Source organism: Diospyros lotus, chromosome 5 (genome assembly GCF_014633365.1).
Source record: "Diospyros lotus cultivar Yz01 chromosome 5, ASM1463336v1, whole genome shotgun sequence".
Taxonomy (NCBI): domain Eukaryota; kingdom Viridiplantae; phylum Streptophyta; class Magnoliopsida; order Ericales; family Ebenaceae; genus Diospyros; species Diospyros lotus.
Genome location: NC_068342.1, coordinates 28,071,782 through 28,078,592, shown reverse-complemented (window position 1 = coordinate 28,078,592; position 6,811 = coordinate 28,071,782). Strand labels below are relative to the sequence as shown.

Below are 6,811 nucleotides of genomic sequence, written 5' to 3'. Positions count from 1 at the left end.
CACGGGATTGTTTGCCTATTGTGTCCATTATTTGACACAACAACACGCTGCGTCTGGAGGGCCACATGCCAGTCCGCTTTAGGAGAAAATTAAAACAAAAGTTAAAGTTTGATGATAAGATTGAAACAAATGTCAAAATTGGATAATAGTGAAAAAAGACCCTAGTTCAGTATAAAATAGTTTATTTGACCATATTTTTATGATGTTTTCGACTGCAGGAAGTAGTTGGATTGTTCTTTGGAGGTCTCCATGCAGGTTCAACGCTTTTAGTTATTACTGTAGTGATCTTTTATCTTTTACCCCCTTTTTATTCCTTTCCTTTTTTATGTCTTGCTATTTCAATTATGATGTTAAAATAGTCGTTACTTTTTAAACTAATTGGGTCGTGATAGCTTTTTACCTCAATGGGCAGGTTCTCAGGACTGAATGCTTGGGAAATCGGAGAGCTCGTATCCTACGCAGAGAAGTAGCTCTTCGTTGTTACTTTCTCAGTGACCCAGGTATGGTATTTCTTGACAAAATCTTCTACAACTATTTTTCTTTTTAGCGTTATCCACGTAAAATCTTTTCACTGCATTTTGGTGCATTGTACTTATTTGTCAAGGGTGGATCAAATGATTCTTTGATGGAAAAACCGTTTGGGTTTTCTTGGTGCCTAACGTCTGGCTTTATGATTGGGTTCTGTTTACGCAATTACAATTGCCCTTTAATTTCAAGCCATTTGTACTTGATTATGATCTCATCCTAAAAAATTGTGATCCGTTTCTTTTTTCGTTTTTTTTTTTTTGCCGCTCAGCTTCCCTAACGCTTCAGACGTGGTTATTTTCTTCTACGAGGGAAAGGGTTGTGCTCGATAGAGGAGGAACGTGTTGATTCACGCCATCCATCGGGTTAGATCAAGTCTTTCTTGCACGTTTTACAATCTATCCACGCACAGTATGCTATCTGAAAATATGAAAAAGTGAATGCATAAGCGGATTAGGAAATATGATTGCTGCAAACCAGTGATGGAACTCGATTGTGCAAGTAGATGATGCTCAACTGCTAAGGTTTGAATAGTTGTTAAACCACTTCATTTTTGTTAATCTTCTTTTACGTATTTGAGCATTTCAATATTATTAAATTGTTGATAGAGTACTTATGTTTCATCATTACTTACCGTCATTGATTTTTTTATCAAGTGCACAATTTTTATGTATGGAATTTTTGGCACTATACTGACTGTAAGATGTTTTGCTAAGGTGAAGTACGAGATTTCACGCTCTTATGAGAAAGTTGATGAGACGCTAAAGCTTATTCTTAAAGAGGTTGTGACTTCCATTATGCATTACTCTCCCTTTCTTCTCCCTTTTTAGAGCAATATATTTTTGGGCCGAATAGACTATTTTATCGGGAGCTTAGAGTCATTTTTGAATTTTATCCAGTTTTGACATTTAGCTCAATTTGGTCATCAAATTTAAACTTTGATTTCAATTTTATCCCTAAGCGGACAGGAGAGAGCCCCAACATACATGGTGCTTAGGTGGCATGCTGATCTGTCCTTTGTCGGACACATCAGTAAAAGAAATCCATCATCTTCAACCCTCAAGCCACTAGGTTTTACATCCTAAACAGTTGCCGCCGCCTTCCTTCATCGTCGGTCCCCTTTTTGTTCTCTCATCGCCGGTAACCCGAGGCCTCAACCCTGTGGTCACGCCACGCGAGCCATGTCGAGCACGAAGCTGTTCGGCCATGGGAGTGACCAGAGGTCCTCGGCCATGGCGTCGATGGCCATTGCAATGCCGAGATTCGACCCGTGGCTGAGAAGACTCGCGTAAATCGGTCGACCAAAATGATAACCCACGTCGGCGAGCCATCGACCAAAAGGGGAGACGAACCGTCAGTTAGGGCAGTCACGGTGAACCTCGATTTTGGAGAACATCGTCGACGATGGCGGAAGCAAGGCCCACTCGATCGACGGTAATAGACCCATGGCCCTTGTCTTCTTCTCAACATCGATCTCGCTGTAATACCCGATATTACATGGTATTGAAAATAAATAAGTTTTGACTATTTTGGCAGGGCCTCGGGTGGTCCGGGAAGGCCAAAAGTCAAATTCGAGCAATTAATTAATAAATTTGCCGAATTGGCGGCTGGGAGTGCCTCGGGACTGGGATGTCCAGGAAAAGGGGCAAAAGGTTGATGAGCGTCTCTAGATGAGATTAAGGACGCTGGAAGCGGTCCGACCGGGAATAATTTTCTGAATAAATTTTGTATAAGCCCGAGTGGGTGCCAATACCGAATAGTCGGAGGGGACCTCCTGGAAGTTGAGGGGACCCTAGGGGTGGTTCGGTTTTCTGAGTAAGGTAACCCTTAAGTATTTTCGGGTCGAATAAAGGTCCCGTGCAGGCGCAAGGACGAGGTCGGAATTCCCGAGTAGCGGTCGATTATTAATTTCGATAAATCAAGTCTTGGTGTGGCTTAAAGGTAATTAAATTAGGCTAAGAGGGCCCAAATGTCATTATCAAAAATTCCTAAGTGGAATTAAGGGTTCTCAAGTGCAATTATAAGAAATTAGTGGGTTAATTATGTAATTAATTTATATCTATATATGTATATATATATAGGCGTGAGGAAGCTTCCTTGAAGCTTCCTCGTGTACGCCTCTGCCATTTTGAAATGGCCGAGAGGAATCAAACCAGAGAGGAGATTGAGAGCGTGAAGATGAGCTCGAGAGAGAGCTTTGCCGAGAGAGGGAAAGCATGAAAGGGAGAGAGCGAGACCGAGATGGGAGAGGGGAGTCGCTCGGCCATGGCAGCAACTGCCATGGCCGACGGTGGTGCAGCGACAACGGGGCAGCTGCGGTGAACTGGGCTTCGAAGGAGGCTGAGGCAAGAGCGACCGGTGGTGGCCGTGTGAGCACCAACTGAGGCGAGGGTCGGTGTCGGTGGAAGCTTCAGCAGCCATCAATGGCCGCTGGTTGCAGCCATGGCTGGCCGCGAGCAGGTGATGGCGCATGAGGGTGCTGGCAGCGGCGATGGCGGCGGTGCGAGCGGCAGCGACGACCGGCGTGGCCATGGTTGGTGGCTGGAAGAAGCGGCCGTGTGTGAGGAAGAAGGAAGGGGCAGCCGCGCAAGGAAGAAGAAGCGTGAACAGTGGCTGCGCGCGGGAGAAGAAGACCAAGGAAGAAGAAAGGAAAAATAAAAAAGAAAAAGAAAATAAAAAGAAAGAAGGAAAATCTGGAAAAATAGCTAAAAATTCCAGAAAATTGGGGAAAAGTCCTGGAAATTATTTTGAGGCTTGTAGAGCATATCGGAAGCTCGAGAATGGGATTTCGGGCATGAGACGGCAGCTCGGGAAGCAACGCCGGCGTGGGCGTTTGGTCGATTTTTCCTTCCAAATTGAATGAGGTAATCAATTAATTCTTTTGAATTAATTGAAGTAAATTAATTTAATTATTTTCATTATATGAGATAATGAATTGTGTAGTATTGGTTGGATTAAACCCAGTGTTGGGGTTATTTGAAATCTTGTTGATGGATGATTTTGGCGATGTGCGGCTTAGTTGAGGGCATTGGTTAAATGCCGGATGTTAATGGAGTTGGGGTTTTGTGTGTTTGCCTCTAGGTTCGACCGGGAAGCGGTAACCCTAGAAGAGCTCGGAGTTCGGGCTGGCGTTCTCGCCGAGGCAGAGATGAGGCTTCGAGCCAGGTAAGGGACGGCCTCATGTGGTGGTGGCCTTGCAAGTTGGTAAATATGTCTGATAATGTTTTTATGTTGCATTAGCATGTAGTGGTTATATCTTGTGTGATGCAAGACCTAGTGGACCTATGGCCATATGGAGGAATAGTGTGGTGGGGGCTGATAGGTTGATGCCCCAAACCTTAGTGGGTTGTGAGGACGTGTGAGCCTAGCCTCATTTGCATGCATTGGCATACATAAACATGATTATATTCATATTTACATGCATTGCACCCTTACTGAGTCTTTATGACTCATGAGGTTTTACCTCATGTGTAGATATTGCAAGTCCAGAGGCAAGCAGGGATGGCGTCGGGAGGCTGTTGTGGCAATTAAATTTGTTGCCTGAGATGTGTTGTTGTATATTCCCTTGTAAATTCTTATACGTATTCATGTAATTGAGGGTAAGCGATATTGAGCATTAGATGTATTTAATTGTTACAATCATCATAGTGTGATAAATGATTGTGAGATGGTTCTTTGGATATGGCTTAGTTGGCCAAGATGAGTTTCGGACCAAGTAAAGATCAGCAAGGTACGTTCTCATAAATCCCCAATACTCAGCAAAGTGTTTATATGCTAGCTTTATGCCTGGGTCACCTCTGGCTTGCTATGGGGTGAGCTGAAGAGAGGTGAAGCTCAATCGGGTTTCGGGTCTTGGTCCGCTGGATTTTTCTTATTTGAGTTGGGACCGATTCCTGAGTGGAGCGAAGGGAAGGACGAAGCCTAGTTCCCACCTAGGGTGTTTCCTGTTGAAACATAGTCCAACCCTTCAGTTGTGGTTGTCGGGTGAGTAATCCGGTCGATTATTTACCAGTGGCGCCCGTAAGTGGGAGCAGGTCGTTACACTCGCCATGGTCATTTTTTCCCCTTGACCTCCGATCTTCTCCCTTCTCTCTTCTTTTCCCAATTGGCTGCCTTTGTGGCCGCCATTAATGGAAGCATGCCACCCGCGATAAAGAGTAAGAAAGAAGGAGCCGGCTAGGGTAGGGAAAAGGCAAAAACGGCAACGACGGGGGCGGCATCAGCGCAAGGTGGAAGGCGAAACACTTGGTGATTTGGGGTAGAAAATGAGTTTTGACCCATTAAATGTTCGGTCGACCCCGCCGGGTCGGATTTGGATCAAAGTCAACCATGGGATTGTTTGCCTATTGTGTCCATTATTTGACACAACAACACGCCGTGTTTGCAGGGCCACACGCCAGTCCGCTTTAGGAGAAAATTAAAACAAAAGTTAAAGTTCGATAGTAAAATTGAAACAAATGTCAAAACTGGATAATAATGAAAAAAGACCCTAAGTTCAGTATAAAATAATTTATTTGACCATATTTTTATGATGTTTTCGACTACAGGAAGTAGTTGGATTTCTCTTTGGAGATCTACATGCAGGTTCAACGCTTTCAGTTATCACTGTAGTGATATTTTTGTTGGAATTTGAGCGAATACTTGTGTACGCACAAGTTAAACTTGATCAGATGGATCATGAGCTTAGCAGCAATGTGCTCATGAGATAGCTAGAGATAGCTCAACGTGAGTTTTGAATAGCTCACAGTAGCTTAAGCTAACTCACTCCAGCTCAACTCCAGCTCACCTAGCTCACTCTAGCTCAAGTCAACTCAAGGTAGTTGGACCCAGCTCGAGGTAGTGACACTAGCTGAGTGATAGTGTGGTGGCAGTGACATGTCATCGGGTGATGACATGGCAGCTTACATGGACTACTAGCCAATTGACATGTGACTTAACCATGTGCTCAGGTGAAGTACGACATTTCACGCTCTTATGAGAAAGTTGATGAGACGCTAAAGCTTATTCTTAAACAGGTTGTGAGTTCCATTATGCATTACTCTCCTTTCTTCCCCCTTTTTAGAGCAATATATTTTTTAGCCGGATAGACTATTTTATCGGGAGCTTAGGGTCATTTTTGAATTTTATCCAGTTTTGACATTTAGTTCAATTTAGTCATCAAATTTAAACTTTGATTTCAATTTTATCCCTAAGCGGACATGCGAGAGCCCCAACATATGTGGTGCTTAGGTGGCGTGCTGATGTTTCATTTGTCGGACACATCAGCAAAAGAAATCCATCATCTTCAACCCTCAGGCCATTAGGTTTTACATCCTAAACAGTTTCTGCCGCCTTCCTTCATCGTCGGTCGCCTTTTTGTTCTCTCATCGCCGGTCACCCGAGGCCTCAACCATGTGGTCACACCACGCGAGCCATGTCGAGCACGAAGTTGTTCGGCCATGGGAGTGACCAGAGGTCCTCGGCCATGGCGTCGATGGCCATTGCAATGCCGAGATTTGACCCGTGGCTGAGAAGACTCGCGTCAATCGGTCGACCAAAATGATAACCCACGTCGGCGAGCCATCAACCAATAGGGGAGACGAACCGTCAGTCAGGGCAGTCACGGTGAACCTCGATTTTGGAAAACATCGTCGACGATTGCGGAAGCAAGGCCCACTCGATCGATGGCAATTGACTGATGGCGCTTGTCTTCTTCACAACATGTATCTCGGCATGGTCATTTTTTCTCCTTGACCTCCGATCTTCTCCCCTCTCTCTTCTTTTCCCAATCGGCTGCCTTTGTGGCCGCCATCAATGGAAGCATGCCACCCGCGATGAAGAGTGAGAAAGGAGGAGGCGGCTAGGGGCAGGGAAAAGGCAAAAACGGCAACGATGGGGGCGACGTCAGCGCAAGCTGGAAGGCGAAACACTTGGTGATTTGGGGTAAATGATGGGTTTTGACCCATTACATGTTCGGTCGACCCCGCTGGGTCGGATTGGGATCAAAGTCAACCATGGGATTGTTTGCCTATTGTGTCCATTATTTGACACAACAACACGCCGCGTCTGAGGGCCACCCGCCAGTCCGCTTTAGGAGAAAATTAAAACAAAAGTTAAAGTTCGATGGTAAAATTGAAACAAATGTCAAAACTGGATAATAGTGAAAAAAGACCCTAAGTTCAGTATAAAATAATTTATTTGACCATATTTTTATGATGTTTTCGACTGCAGGAAGTAGTTGGATTTCTCTTTGGAGATCTACATGCAGGTTCAACGCTTTTAGGTATCACTGTATTGATATTTTACC

The 6,811-nt window shown here is 44.6% G+C and overlaps 1 long non-coding RNA gene across 1 annotated transcript; it reads left to right on the top strand.

The window, feature by feature from the left end:
- Positions 1 to 443: 443 nt before the first annotated feature.
- On the top strand, positions 444 to 6,763 carry LOC127802506 (uncharacterized). Its single transcript, XR_008023303.1, has 4 exons — positions 444 to 500; positions 797 to 1,049; positions 1,242 to 1,307; positions 6,736 to 6,763. It is a non-coding gene; the product is annotated as an uncharacterized LOC127802506 (long non-coding RNA).
- The last annotated feature ends 48 nt before the right edge of the window (positions 6,764 to 6,811 follow it).